The sequence below is a fragment of the Amphiura filiformis genome, chromosome 16 (assembly GCF_039555335.1).
Source record: "Amphiura filiformis chromosome 16, Afil_fr2py, whole genome shotgun sequence".
In the NCBI taxonomy this organism is placed as follows: domain Eukaryota; kingdom Metazoa; phylum Echinodermata; class Ophiuroidea; order Amphilepidida; family Amphiuridae; genus Amphiura; species Amphiura filiformis.
The window spans coordinates 15,276,585-15,293,055 of record NC_092643.1 but is presented as its reverse complement, the minus strand read 5'-3'; the positions used below and the strand labels follow the sequence as shown (position 1 = coordinate 15,293,055).

The 16,471-nt window shown below is 35.2% G+C and overlaps 1 protein-coding gene across 1 annotated transcript in view; it reads left to right on the top strand.

The window, feature by feature from the left end:
* Positions 1-16,471, top strand: part of LOC140135619 (G patch domain-containing protein 1-like) — a 172,498-nt gene that overhangs the window by 56,024 nt on the left and 100,003 nt on the right. The window lies entirely within an intron of this gene.

Genomic DNA, 16,471 nt, shown 5'->3' with positions numbered 1-16,471 from the left:
ACCAAAACTATGTTATAAAACTATATCAATAAGCAAACTATCTTTGGTAGATCTCAACAGTATAAAACTAACCAATAAGCAAGCTATCTTCGGTATATAGATAGCCCGGAACTATTTTATAGAACTATACCAATAAGCAAACTATCTTCAGTACCCAGCAAACACAAAACGTTTTCGACATCATTCGGAAAAGGTTATAAAATGTTGTCAGAAAACGTTTAAATGTCGGGTTATATAAAGGGTATATTAAGGGTATAAAACATTTTCATAACATTGAAAAACATTTTTTGATAATCTACTGCTCAGCAAACAAAAATGTTTTACAGAAAACATTTAAATGTCGGGCTATATAAAGGGTATAAAAACGTTTTAAAAACATTCCAAAAACATTCTTGAAAACATGATACAAAATATTCTAAACAGAATGTTATTTTCACAAAATATTTTCCAAAAATGTTTGCCCAAAATATTTGCAATAACGCTTTTATGACCTTTATATAACCCGACATTTAAATGTTATTAAAAGGTTTTGAAGAAAACATTTTAAGAATGTTTCTGTGATTGCTGGGGGCAAATATTTTAACATAATATTATTTACGTGTTGGCAAAATATTTGGCAAAAATGTTTGCGCAAATAGTTTACAATAACATTTTTGAAAACATTTTAGAAATATTGCTGTAGTGTGTTTTCATACATTTTAAAACGTTTTCATGACCTTTATATAACCCGACATTTTAACGTTATTAAAACGTTTTTACCTAAACCAAAAGCTAAAATATAACTTATTTAAAACGTTTTAAAAACGTTTTTGTGTTTGCTGGGTAGATAACATTTTATAAACCAAAACAACAATATTTAGAATAATAACTGTGCCAGCTTTAATACATATCTCAAATAACACACACCATTTTCCCCCCCAAGGCAAATAACCTGTTGCTAATCTAAATAACAACAAGCCAAGGTCATATTTACTATTCATGCCTTCATCATTTCCTCATACATCTAATTACTGTCACTTGAATTGTTCTCAACCTACGCTGTAAATAATCATTACAAGACAATAATTCGCACCTGTTTATTAAGGGCATTAGACCACATATATGTTGTGTTGCTGTTCAAATTGTGGATATGATCGTGCAGTTGTGTAAGGTGTGTTAATATGTGTGATAAAGGCAAATGATATGATGAGCATAATAAGGGTCAAAATTGACATTTAATTCATTTTGGAGGTGCCTGTCCATATAGACACCCACAGCAACAAGTTATTGAATATTTTGCTTCACATTTCTTCAACACTGCAGCCTTCTCCTTTTTGTGTCATAAAAAATGAAAACATTAGAATTTTAAAGACATCTGTCATTTTAAAGCTATTCTTGTTAGTTGCCATTAGTTTTAGGCTTCTTGCTGGGATCATCTGCTGTCATAGTGCATGTTAGTAACCATAGGTTACTGCTCCAAGCCTGGGATCATACACCTGTTCCAAATTTTGATATGCCATAGGCTTTGTGTTGTGATCATTTCGATCAGTGGTTCGTAACAAAGGAAGCGTGATCCAGTTGACCTAGTAACGGTCATATTCTAACATGCACTACGACAGCAGATAGAGGGCACTCCATAAATGAACCAGAAAATACCTTTGGTATTAATACATATTACCCTCATTTTTGTCAAAGCCGGCATTAATACTTGCATCTGACATTATTAATTTCATCGACCTTTATTTGTGCTGTCATCTACCAAACCTAACAACAGATACAAGTCGCTATCTCAGATCTGCACGGATCGATAATGCCTTTGATTATAAAGTACTGACTGTAAGCGATACCAGGGCGTGTTACAGATAGTGTCAGGGTATTTGATTGGTTGCCGTGGTAATGTTGCATTGTTCCAATTAAGACCAGCTAATTTCCTTACGCTTCAGTGCATTTGAATAATAAATGGTGTGATTCCTAACAGGTTTTACTTGTTCATTCCGAACCAAAATATGGATTATCTTTTTGTTTAAAAGATAATTGTTTATCTTGACACACATATTGATTATCTTTTTGTTTGAAGATGATTGTTGTCTTCATAACAGTTGAAATGGCATGAATTTCTGTACCATCCACTGCCATGTTTTGGCATTGTGTTTAGTGTAAGAATTTACATGGGGTATTTAACAAAACAATCATTTTTTGTTTTGATAGAAGATGTTTTCCCATGGCCATGTTTTAGTGTGAATTAAACAATAAAATTACATAGGGAGAAGTGACAGAATCCTCACAAATAAGGCTATTGTTAGTAAATTGACGAGAGTAAAACAGAGCAAGTACACATAGACATTACCTCAAGTTGAACAAGTAATGAAAACAACAACAACAAAACAATACAAAACATATATGAACTGCCCGCCATCTACAATGATCTGCTGACACTTGACCACCCGTGTCAGGTGACCGGAGGATTGTAAACATCATTACGCTGAATGAAGACACTGTGATGGTGTCGCAAGCTACGTCGCTGCCAAGCAAGACTCTGTCAAAAATGACGGAGTCCAATATCAGTATTCATGCTGCTAATACAAAACAGCCTACACACACACCCCCACACAACAGTTATTTGATCCCTGAATCTCTGTCTTCCTAAAATAGCATTCTTGCCAACTAAGATAAAAAGAAGCTAGTACAGGTGATGGCGTGTTGAGGGAAACTGGAGGGACTTTGCATCAGGGCACCCCAGTGCTCTGTCAACATGTCTACCGCCCATGCAATCTCATTTTAACCACAAGAGATGTGCCAGACAATTCATCCACTTATCTAATTAAATTGGTAGATTTAATAATGCTTGTTGCAATATGGGTAGGAAAATATGTTTTTAAAATCTTTAGTCCATGTATTTGTTTGCTTGTTTTCCATATCATTTTTTTTAAATTTTCCATATCATATAAATACATAATTACATACATCAAAATCAGACAATATTAAATTAACAAAATACATCAAAATCAGTAAAACAGCTTAATTACAACAATTAACAAGACATGTTATGGAGCAGAAGGCTGGAAAGCCAAAGAGGTAAAAAGCCTTCCCCTATAGGAGTAAAAACAAAAATGAACAAAAGTATAAAAATAAACATAGCCAGATAAAACAACTACAGAACAAGACAAGGACGGAGCTGAAAGAAATTTATAAACCGTGGGCAAAGTTTGTTTTAAGTGCACAAAAGAAAAGAAGAAAAAGGAATCAAATGTAAGTTGAAATTAGCTTTTGCTTTTTGATTGTAAAAATGGAAATGTTTTTAAAATCAACTTGAGCAATCTAAATCAGTTAAAACTGATTTAGATTGCTGAAGTTGATTTTCTAATGTATTCCAAAGATAGGGACCACTAGTATGAACAGACTGATCCAAGAATGTTTTCTTATTTTTGGTTAGATGGTAGTTGTTACAGTGTCTTGTCGAATAGTTGTGGATATCAGACTGTTTCTTAAAGTAATATTTAAATGAGGAAGGTAGCTCATTCACGGAGTATCTATACATAAAAACACCCAATTCAAAAGTATACATATCAGTGATGGTTAAAACATTGTACTGGCAGAAATGGGTGCAGTATACCCTGGTTGGTCCATACATGCTTTATAGGTCCATTAAAAATCCACGATCCAGACCTATACAATATACACATGCCAGGTTAGCGTACCCTATAAAAATCATGCTAACTGTATAGTTGAAGTCTTTTTTTACCTCATTTGTCTGGCAAGAATTAAAAGAGGGTATTTTGTGGAAAAAATCAATATAAAAAAGAATTTGTTTTAAAAAAAGCGCACTATTACAAAATTCCTTTAACTTACATGTTAGCAATGAGCACTTGTTTAAAATTTTTTTTTTTTTTATATATAGGGGTATAGGTGTAAAGACACATTGGCATTTAACTTGGAATATACAATAAATTTTATGTGGTCCACAAATCACCTTTGTTCCATAACCATTAAGGTATAGGACATTTTTTGTTTTTTTTATAGCCCCCGAATGAAATGTATTTAATTATGTTTGTACTCACTCAGGTAGCATTGTGTGTGAATTTTACATCCAAACTAAGTGCTATTCTTTTTTTATGGGCATTTTAGTGTCTAAAATGGCCCAAAATGAGGGGTTTTCAATATTGCTGTCCATTTCTAATCGTCACCCCCATAGACTTTACATGTAAAATAAAAAGGTTCATAAAAATTTATTAGCACCTAGTTTGGATGTAAAATTCACACAAAATGTGATTACAAAGATAATTAAATACTTTTCATGCGGGGCCTATGTGGAATTTTTTTAAATGTATTCCTTGTACAATGAAATTTCTCAATAAAATGTCCATTGGAAACAAAGGTGAAATCCCATTTGGTAGACAACCTGAATGACTAGTTTGAAGACAAATGCTAATAAAGCAAGTTTTAATTCTCGGTATGCGCAATAAGGGCGCCGCCAGCGGTTTGCGATGTAATCGTGATGTATCATGGGAAAATCGTGATGTATGATGGGAAAAATTCGACATCAAGTCCAGCATAATCTGAATATTACCATGCTATTACATAGGAACACGTGACAATATTTCTTAGTTTGTCAATATAACGGTATTACACGCAAATCGATAGAGAAAAAATTAATTGTGCACATTTCAAATCACATTATTAAGTATTATTGAGTATCGATTCGCGTGTAACACCTTTATTTTGACTAACTAAAAAATATTGTCACGTGTTCCTATGTAATAGCATGGTAATATTCGTATTGGCGCTGGACTTTGATGTCTAACCTTTTCCCATGATACATCACGATTACATCGCAAACCGCTGGCGGCGCCCTTATTGTGAATAGCGAGAATTCTGTAATCAAAAAATTGAGCAACATTAAATGTGACATAATTCTGTGCTGAGAAAGTACATTTGAACTGATAGGTTCATTTGGCATGACAAAGTTTGTATGGAGTCAAGGAAATTCATTTGCTATGAATGCATATTTTTGGATATGATTGTCCTATCGAGTCATTCATCTATTAATAGTCAACCACCTATTTCACATTGGGTTACTATGGTTACCAGAAATGCATTGTTTCCTTGGCACATGAACCAGGCATGCATAGAAAACATAATGTTGTGTAAAGCTAATGCATGTTATGTTTATCGTAACCCGCCCGCGTTTTCAGAGTTTATCGGCCTCATACCAAAATCCCAAAACAATTCATTATTTTGTATTTGTACAAAATTAGTTTCCAATGGACACACAAACATGCATGCCAATGATAAATCAACTTATTCAAAAATAAAATAGAACTAAAACAAGATTCTGTCATCAAGTTGAGCTATAAGTTGCCATTACCGCAAGGAGGGCTGCTTTTGGACCAATAATATTGTCGGTCATTTGTAAGGTAGCTCAATCGATAAGGCGTTTGAACCCTGGCGGTGCCTAGTAGTCTCTTGGAAAAATTGAGTTAGCTTTAAATTCCCCTGGACAAGGTACGACATTCGGGGGAGCTGATCCTAGGGTGTGCGCTCTTGAAGCAGCAAAGTCCCTGAATTGTTGTTTAATGATTTGTGGAATGATGTCGGGCCGTAGTGGTCAGCGACAACCTGTAAAGTGTGCTGAGGCTTGTTAATGTTGTGCCTGTGCGTGGCGCACTATAAATCACTGCACTTTTTTTTTCTTTTTTAAAACAATTTATGGCCTTTTTACTATTAAGAGAGCTGATATGATCTCACACCACCAAATCAGAGTCCCATAGAGATATGTGCTAAATTTGCCTTAAGAAAACGTCCTTTTTTTCTTCACAGGAGCGACTCAGTTTTAAGCGACAGCTATGATGGTTGAAATCAGCCCTTGCCTGATCCCTCTGGCTGGGAAAAAATATAGGTTGACCGTCATTATTTTTTACGACTGGCCCTCAAAGTCTTCGATGTCTGGGAATTTCCTATTTTTCAGGCAAAACCATGCCGGTGTTTCTGTAAAGAAAAGGCTGCTTAAAATCATTAAAAGTTATTCGATCTCTCCCATCTGTGGTACACTTGCAGGAATTAATATTACTAATCATGACCAATCCAAATTTGGCTAAAATTATGCAAATTTCTGCTCATTTTAATGCTTAAATTCAGAATCAATGGGTTTTTCTGAGAAGTGAAATTCAAGGCGCACAACCATATATACTATTTGGTGGTGTGAAATCTGAATGATGCAACATGTTTCTGATTATCCTTAATTTCAGACTATTTTAATCTAATTAACTTATTTTTAGCATAATTTGAGCAAGAAGCTGGTTAAAAATTTTTTTTTCAAGCAGAATCATTGTGTCTTTGACATCTGCTATCTACTGAAGATAGCATTGTGATTACCATGTTAAAAATTCACCAAGACTTAGGCTTTCAGCAATTTACAGTCAAGAGGGACAAGTAACCAGGCAGACACACAAAAACAAAGAAGAACATGACCACAATGTCTGAATTGTAAGTGTTGAAGTATATGGCCTATTAGTGAAATCTTAAGTCTACCCCCCCCCCCCCCCCATAAGCTTACCTGATCCATGGACACATTTTATGAGCTCCAACCAGTGCCCTAGCCCACGTGCCACCATATACTGATGTCTTCTACATCTGGCACTGAGTCATTGCATACCATCATGATTGTAAACATTACCTGGGTTACCAGTAGTGGAATCATAAGCTTAGCCTACCCCCCCCCCCCCCAACACACAAACCGTAAGCTTACCTGATCCAGGCGCCTATTTCATGAGTTCCGACCAGTACCCTAGCACCATACTGCAATGTCTTCTCTATCTGGCACTGAGTCATTGCATCCCATTGATGATGTAAGCTTACAAAATATTATGATTACATTGCATGGGCCTAAGTCACTCTACTGAAATGGAATCTTTCACTCAAACACACATTTTGGGTCATAAACTCACCTTAGCACTGGTATATTAGTAGCAAATGTTGCAGTTCTCTTCAATTTTAGCCTTTAATTACATAAATTCAGTCAATGCACTTCTTCGGTGAATCCAAACACGAATTAGGCACAGGGCTAACTTGCTCAATCAAAAGTTGAGACTCACACACACAGCTCCATTCAGATCTCACACCACCAAATCAGAGTCCCATAGAGATATGTGCTAAATTTGCCTTAAGAAAACGTCATTTTTCTTCACAGGAGCGACTCAGTTTTAGCGACAGCTATGATGGTTGAAATCAGCCCTTGCCTGATCCCTCTGGCTGGGAAAAAATATAGGTTGACCGTCATTATTTTTACGACTGGCCCTCAAAGTCTACGATGTCTGGGAATTTCCTATTTTTCAGGCAAAACCATGCGGTGTTTCTGTAAAGAAAAGGCTGCTTAAAATCATTAAAAGTTATTCGATCTCTCCCATCTGTGGTACACTTGCAGGAATTAATATTACTAATCATGACCAATCCAAATTTGGCTAAAATTATGCAAATTTCTGCTCATTTTAATGCTTAAATTCAGAATCAATGGGTTTTTCTGAGAAGTGAAATTCAAGGGCGCACAACCATATATACTATTTGGTGGTGTGAAATCATATAGGCCTAAATACCTGGATGGTTAAAATATTTTAATTCAAATTTGTGCAGACCCCTCTATTACATAGATTAGGGTTGTGTTTTAACAGAATATTGGAGGGTATATAATGCGGCAAGTGTTGATAAAATGGCAACTATTTTGTTAGTAATGAAATGCTTGAAAATAATGAAATAGTTGCTTCATTATGGTTTGAAAAAAATGTTACGATAAACATAACATCTACTTTCATTAGCCTAATGTTATGACCCCATATCAGCAGAGCCATAAGTTTGCAGACACACATGGCTCTAATATAGTAATAGTGTGTATCTGTTATTTGCATCACTAGTAATTTACTTTCATTACCATATTAGGGACGCAGTGACACTAAAATGATCATGTTAGTTTTAGTCATGCAACATGTATTTTTAGTGAGCATTCAAAGTAAAGTTTACTGCATGTTAGCTTATTTAGAGCATTCAGCTGTGTAATTTGGTGCAAAGTGGTTGATCAAGCATGTATATTGCTTTATTGTATCATTTCCTGCATTCATTCGTAACATTATTGACTTTCAAATGTACATATTGTTGGGAATACATGGATTTTGACAAATTTATCAAATGTAATAATTTACTTAAAGGGGCATTTTGTAATCCACAGCCTCATCACCCGCTTTTCTCGAAAAAAGTTGAGATTTTTAGACCACTGGAAACCTCTAGCTACATAATGTTTATGTGCAAAAAAATTCTTGCAGATTCATTCACTTCGCAGAAATATTGTTAAATTTATTGTTAAATTTATATATATGTACTGTTAACAGAATGAAATTGCAGCACAGTGGTATATGGAGCAATGTGATATACATAATTATGCTTAACTTGCAAACACAAAGTTTTTGACATTTTTGGAATAAGCTTTTTTCTTGGATATCTACACAAACATACCATAAAAAGAAAAAGAGGATGCTAGAATCAAATGTACTCTTTTAAATATATTACATTTTTACTTAAGTCCTCCATAATCATGGTTAGCTGATGTCAAAGCCTTTCACACATCAATATACAGTTTCTAAATGACATTGAATTCAATATTCTTTCCTCTTTAAGGACTGTATAATCATTGTAAGCCGATACCAAAACTTTTGCATGCTAATATTGTAGCGAACATTTTCAAATTGAAATCAAATTCAAGAATTTTTATTTTTAATATTTTTTTCTTGTGCAGCTGCTAAAAAAAACTCTCGCAAATAGTGAAAAGTACTGCAATAATTTGAAACCATTTCAGATTCTGTATTATTTCTTATACCTTTAATAGACACCAAATTGTTGTGCTATCTTCAGTAGGTAGCAAAAATCTGTATAATTTTCAGTTGGAAACAAATTGTTGTGCTATCTTCAGCCGATAGCAATTGTGATATCTGTGTAAGTTGTTATATATGCCTTCATTATATAGGAAATTCTGTTATCTTCAGTAGACAGCAAATTGTAGGATGCTTAGTGGACAGCAAGTTGATGTGCCTTCTTCAGTCAGTAACAAATTGTGCTATCTTGAGTAGACGGCAAATTGATATTTTCAGTAGACAGCAAGTTGATGTGCCTTCTTCAATCGGTAACAAATTGTGCTATCTTCAGTAGACAGCAAATTGATATTTTCAGTAGACAGCAAGTTGATGTGCCTTCTTCAGTCGGTAACAAATTAAGTCATCTTCAGTAGACAGCAAATTAGGGTATAATTAGTAGACTGCAAGGTGCTGTACCTTCAGTTGGTAACAAATTGTGATATCTTCAGTAGACATGAAATTGATATTTTCAGTAGACAGCAAACTGATATGGCTTCTTCGAGTGCTAACAAAGTTATCTTCATTAGACAGCAAATTATGGTATTTTCACTAGACAGCAAATACTTTAGTGGACAGCAAGTTAATGTGCCTTCTTCAGTTGGGAAAAATATGCTATCTTCAGTAGACAGCAAATTGATATTTTCAGTAGACAGCATGTTACTGTGCCTTCAGTTGGTAACAAATTGTGCTATCTTCAGTAGACATGCAAATTGATATTTTCAGTAGACAGCATGTTATTGTGCCTTCAGTTGGTAACAAATTGTGCTATCTTCAGTAGACATGCAAATTGATATTTTCAGTAGACAGCATGTTACTGTGCCTTCAGTTGGTAACAAATTGTGCTATCTTCAGTAGACATGCAAATTGATATTTTCAGTAGACAGCAAGTTGCTGTGCATGCCTTCAGTTGGTAACAAATTGTGCTATCTTCAGTAGACATGCAAATTGATACTTTCAGTAGACAGCATGTTACTGTGCCTTCAGTTGGTAACAAATTGTGCTATCTTCAGTAGACATGCAAATTGATATTTTCAGTAGACAGCATGTTACTGTGCCTTCAGTTGGTAACAAATTGTGCTATCTTCAGTAGATTTGCAAATTGATATTTTCAGTAGACAGCAAGTTACTGTGCCTTCAGTTGGTAACAAATTGTGCTATCTTCAGTAGATTTGCAAATTGATATTTTCAGTAGACAGCAAGTTACTGTGCCTTCAGTTGGTAATAAATTGTGCTATCTTCAGTAGACTTGCAAATTGATATTTTCAGTAGACAGCAAGTTACTGTGCCTTCAGTTGGTAACAAATTGTGCTGTCTTCAGTAGACATGCAAATTGATATTTTCAGTAGACAGCATGTTACTGTGCCTTCAGTTGGTAACAAATTGTGCTATCTTCAGTAGACATGCAAATTGATATTTTCAGTAGACAGCATGTTACTGTGCCTTCAGTTGGTAACAAATTGTGCTATCTTCAGTAGACAGGCAAATTGATATTTTTAGTAGACAGCATGTTACTGTGCCTTCAGTTGGTAACAAATTGTGCTATCTTCAGTAGACAGGCAAATTGATATTTTCAGTAGACAGCATGTTACTGTGCCTTCAGTTGGTAACAAATTGTGCTATCTTCAGTAGACATGCAAATTGATATTTTCAGTAGACAGCATGTTACTGTGCCTTCAGTTGGTAACAAATTGTGCTATCTTCGGTAGACAGCAAATTGATATTTTCAGTAGACAGCATGTTACTGTGCCTTCAGTTGGTAACAAGTTGTGCTATCTTCGGTAGATTTGCAAATTGATATTTTCAGTAGACAGCATGTTACTGTGCCTTCAGTTGGTAACAAATTGTGCTATCTTCGGTAGACAGCAAATTGATATTTTCAGTAGACAGCATGTTACTGTGCCTTCAGTTGGTAACAAGTTGTGCTATCTTCAGTAGACAGCAAATTGATATTTTCAGTAGACAGCATGTTACTGTGCCTTCAGTTGGTACCAAATTGTGCTATCTTCAGTAGACACAATGCAAAATTGTGTCTAGACATGCAAAATTGATATTTTCAGTAGACAGCATGTTACTGTGCCTTCAGTTGGTAACAAATTGTGCTATCTTCAGTAGACAGCAAATTGATATTTTTAGTAGACAGCATGTTACTGTGCCTTTAGTTGGTAACAAATTGTGCTATCTTCAGTAGACATGCAAATTGATATTTTCAGTAGACAGCATGTTACTGTGCCTTCTTCAGTTGGGAAAAATTGTGCTATCTTCAGTAGACAGCAAATTGATATTTTCAGTAGACAGCATGTTACTGTGCCTTCAGTTGGTAACAAATTGTGCTATCTTCAGTAGACAGCAAATTGATATTTTCAGTAGACAGCATGTTAACTGTGCCTTCAGTTGGTAACAAATTGTGCTATCTTCAGTAGACATGCACATTGATATTTTCAGTAGACAGCATGTTACTGTGCCTTCAGTTGGTAACAAATTGTGCTATCTTCAGTAGACATGCAAATTGATATTTTCAGTAGACAGCATGTTACTGTGCCTTCAGTTGGTAACAAATTGTGCTATCTTCAGTAGATTTGCAAATTGATATTTTCAGTAGACAGTAAGTTACTGTGCCTTCAGTTGGTAACAAATTGTGCTATCTTCAGTAGACATGCAAATTGATATTTTTAGTAGACAGCATGTTACTGTGCCTTTAGTTGGTAACAAATTGTGCTATCTTCAGTAGACATGCAAATTGATATTTTCAGTAGACAGCATGTTACTGTGCCTTCTTCAGTTGGGAAAAATTGTGCTATCTTCAGTAGACAGCAAATTGATATTTTCAGTAGACAGCATGTTACTGTGCCTTCAGTTGGTAACAAATTGTGCTATCTTCAGTAGACAGCAAATTGATATTTTCAGTAGACAGCATGTTAACTGTGCCTTCAGTTGGTAACAAATTGTGCTATCTTCAGTAGACATGCAAATTGATATTTTCAGTAGACAGCATGTTACTGTGCCTTCAGTTGGTAACAAATTGTGCTATCTTCAGTAGACATGCAAATTGATATTTTCAGTAGACAGCATGTTACTGTGCCTTCAGTTGGTAACAAATTGTGCTATCTTCAGTAGATTTGCAAATTGATATTTTCAGTAGACAGCAAGTTACTGTGCCTTCAGTTGGTAACAAATTGTGCTATCTTCAGTAGACATGCAAATTGATATTTTCAGTAGACAGCATGTTACTGTGCCTTCAGTTGGTAAGAAATTGTGCTATCTTCAGTAGACATGCAAATTTATATTTTCAGTAGACAGCAAGTTGCTGTGCATGCCTTCAGTTGGTAACAAATTGTGCTATCTTCAGTAGACATGCAAATTGATATTTTCAGTAGACAGCATGTTACTGTGCCTTCAGTTGGTAACAAATTGTGCTATCTTCAGTAGACATGCAAATTGATATTTTCAGTAGACAGCATGTTACTGTGCCTTCAGTTGGTAACAAATTGTGCTATCTTCAGTAGATTTGCAAATTGATATTTTCAGTAGACAGCAAGTTACTGTGCCTTCAGTTGGTAACAAATTGTGCTTTCTTCAGTAGATTTGCAAATTGATATTTTCAGTAGACAGCAAGTTACTGTGCCTTCAGTTGGTAATAAATTGTGCTATCTTCAGTAGACTTGCAAATTGATATTTTCAGTAGACAGCAAGTTACTGTGCCTTCAGTTGGTAATAAATTGTGCTGTCTTCAGTAGACATGCAAATTGATATTTTCAGTAGACAGCATGTTACTGTGCCTTCAGTTGGTAACAAATTGTGCTATCTTCAGTAGACATGCAAATTGATATTTTCAGTAGACAGCATGTTACTGTGCCTTCAGTTGGTAACAAATTGTGCTATCTTCAGTAGACAGGCAAATTGATATTTTTAGTAGACAGCATGTTACTGTGCCTTCAGTTGGTAACAAATTGTGCTATCTTCAGTAGACAGGCAAATTGATATTTTCAGTAGACAGCATGTTACTGTGCCTTCAGTTGGTAACAAATTGTGCTATCTTCAGTAGACATGCAAATTGATATTTTCAGTAGACAGCATGTTACTGTGCCTTCAGTTGGTAACAAATTGTGCTATTATCTTCGGTAGACAGCAAATTGATATTTTCAGTAGACAGCATGTTACTGTGCCTTCAGTTGGTAACAAGTTGTGCTATCTTCGGTAGATTTGCAAATTGATATTTTCAGTAGACAGCATGTTACTGTGCCTTCAGTTGGTAACAAATTGTGCTATCTTCGGTAGACAGCAAATTGATATTTTCAGTAGACAGCATGTTACTGTGCCTTCAGTTGGTAACAAGTTGTGCTATCTTCAGTAGACAGCAAATTGATATTTTCAGTAGACAGCATGTTACTGTGCCTTCAGTTGGTACCAAATTGTGCTATCTTCAGTAGACACAATGCAAAATTGTGTCTAGACATGCAAAATTGATATTTTCAGTAGACAGCATGTTACTGTGCCTTCAGTTGGTAACAAATTGTGCTATCTTCAGTAGACAGCAAATTGATATTTTTAGTAGACAGCATGTTACTGTGCCTTTAGTTGGTAACAAATTGTGCTATCTTCAGTAGACATGCAAATTGATATTTTCAGTAGACAGCATGTTACTGTGCCTTCTTCAGTTGGGAAAAATTGTGCTATCTTCAGTAGACAGCAAATTGATATTTTCAGTAGACAGCATGTTACTGTGCCTTCAGTTGGTAACAAATTGTGCTATCTTCAGTAGACAGCAAATTGATATTTTCAGTAGACAGCATGTTAACTGTGCCTTCAGTTGGTAACAAATTGTGCTATCTTCAGTAGACAGCAAATTGATATTTTCAGTAGACAGCATGTTAACTGTGCCTTCAGTTGGTAACAAATTGTGCTATCTTCAGTAGACATGCAAATTGATATTTTCAGTAGACAGCATGTTACTGTGCCTTCAGTTGGTAACAAATTGTGCTATCTTCAGTAGACAGCGAATTGAAAATTTCAGTAGACAGCAAATTGATATTTTCAGTAGACAGCATGTTGATGTGACATCAGGTTGTAACAAATGAAGTTGTCTTCAGTAGACAGCAACTTGTTGCTTATTTAGAAGACAGCAAATGGCTGTGCCTTCTTCAGGTGGTAACAAATTGAGCTATCTTCGGTAGACATAAAACTTATTTTTTCAGTAGACAGCAAGTAGTTGTGCCTTCAGATTGTAAAAAATTTAGTTATAGCATTTTATTGTATTTTCAGTATATAGCAACTTGCTGTGTCTGTTTCTAATGGTAACAAAATATGCTATCTTCAGTAGATAGCAAATGACAATAGGATACTTTCTTCAGACAAAATTGCTTTGCTTTGCAGGCGGATGGATGACATGATCGAGCCGGCAATTTGTGAAACCGCCCGGCCGTATGGCATTTTCCAATATAGTCGGTTAGTTTTGTGGGGTTCATTATCGAACCCCAACGGTTTTAGCTTGTATTTATATTATTTATCAACATAGGCCTATTTGTTTGTGATATTTCAAGCGTTTTAAAATTTCAAAATAATCCGATTGATTACACGGTTGACGATGAAAATGTACTGAATTTAGAGAATGCAATGCGGCCACCACCTGTTTGCTCTCTACTTAAGACAGCAAGGTTTTTTCATATGGTTGGTACATTTATACCTCATATTGTCATCAGGGTTGTAGCTGGGCCAATTTCTATGCCAGGTGGCAAATTATTATGGCCGAGTGCGCGAGCGTGGAGCTCTCGCCACGGCCGGGGTCCTCTTATGATGAAAAAATCATTTATTAAAAAAAATTTAAAAAATGTTTTTTTTTTTTTTTTTTGGTGTCGGGTGCCCGGGCCGGGTGCCGGGCGTAGCTACAACCCTGATTGTCATACAGTATTTTTGAGTTTGCATGTTGTTTATTTGAGAGTAGATGAGTGATATGTTTGAATGCAAATCAGTGTCACATTTTGGATAGTAGAGGTAATAAAAATGTGAAAAGCTTTTGTCATAGGTGATAGCCTTTTGATGCTATAACTTGAGAGTTAAGAATCACAATGCCTCACTGGCCAGGTTGTTAACCAAATTTTGGATACTGTAAAAGGTATGTTCATGAGCATGAAATATCCATGAATTTTGCAATATTCCTGTGGGCCATTAATACAATGTTTAATATTCGCAAAATCACATGCTGCTGAAACAAGGATACTTTGCTTGCAAATCGTAGAAATTTCATGTTGTGAAAATTTTGTGTTACAGTAATCAAGTACATTTCTTGCAAGATGAGTATTATATCCTTGTTAAGGGCAGACAATGTATTGTTAGTCGAAGCACAAAAAAACCCATAAATTTTCATTATCTAAATCAATATATTATTGAAAAATATCACTTTGATGTTTTGCAAAAGTTCATTGTACAAATCATACTTTGAAAACGTGCTTGATTTATTGTTGTTAATGAGTTATATGCATTTTACAAAAGTGTTGTTGTTTCAGCCCTCTTTACAACATAACTCAAGAATCACAAGACCTACAAAAGTATATCTGTGATATGTGAAGTCTTCTACATATTCGCTATGAAATGATCAATACAATTTTTGCCAAAGCTCCTACTATTTGCAAGATGTTGTGAATTACCAAATTGCAACAGTTTGAAATAGTTGCTAATCTTCGGGGGTTCTTGAAAAAAAATTTACGGGATGTGCCACACAGACTTTCGGATGCTGACTTTCTCTATACCTACTTTTTGCTGATTTTGCCACCCATCAGTATATACCAATTTTCACAAAAAACACCCAAAAAGCACCCAAATTTGCCCTAATTGGGCGCTTTTAGGGGCACATTTTCCCATATGCGCCCAATTGGGCGCATTGGTCTCCACTGAAAACCCACCCATCGATATACCAAAATTGCTGAAAAGGTACCCCAAAACCGTGGCACATCCCCGTATACCTTCAACCAGGGAGAACCCCCTCCGGGCTAATCTTAAAGATCTTGTGGATGTCTTAAAAATACTGCAGACTTTATAACACCTGATTTGACATGTATAGAAACAATGACAATTTATCCTTAACACCTGATTTCACATGTATACAATCAAGGTGAGAATTTGTCCTCTATAGGTCAACAATAGCCTCAAGACGTCTTTATTATATTGTTAATTGATAAGCAATTTTACAGTAATCGGTTTTAGATACAATATCCTTGAGAATATTATGTAGCAAAGTGGTTTCTTAAAAGTATTAATCTTTCTTTCTTAAAAGTATTAATCTTTCTTTAATTGTATATCTTTAAAATTTAGATTTGTTGCCATTGTATGAAAAGTGCCATTTAAGGACATAAAATTATGATTTTAAAAGATATGTAGAGGTTTGTCCTAACAAATCTTGTAATGTTTGTCACTTTTACCGGCATACTGGAAATAAATGTCTGGCCCACCCAACTTTCTACTAAAATTGCTAGACAGGCTTGCCTGGCATGTTCTCTATCATTTGTGGAGGTATTATGAATGGTCTCCTGTAACTGATGACTGCATATGACAAGTTTCAATTTTTTTTTAATTCAAAAAATTCAGAATTATACATTTTCATTACC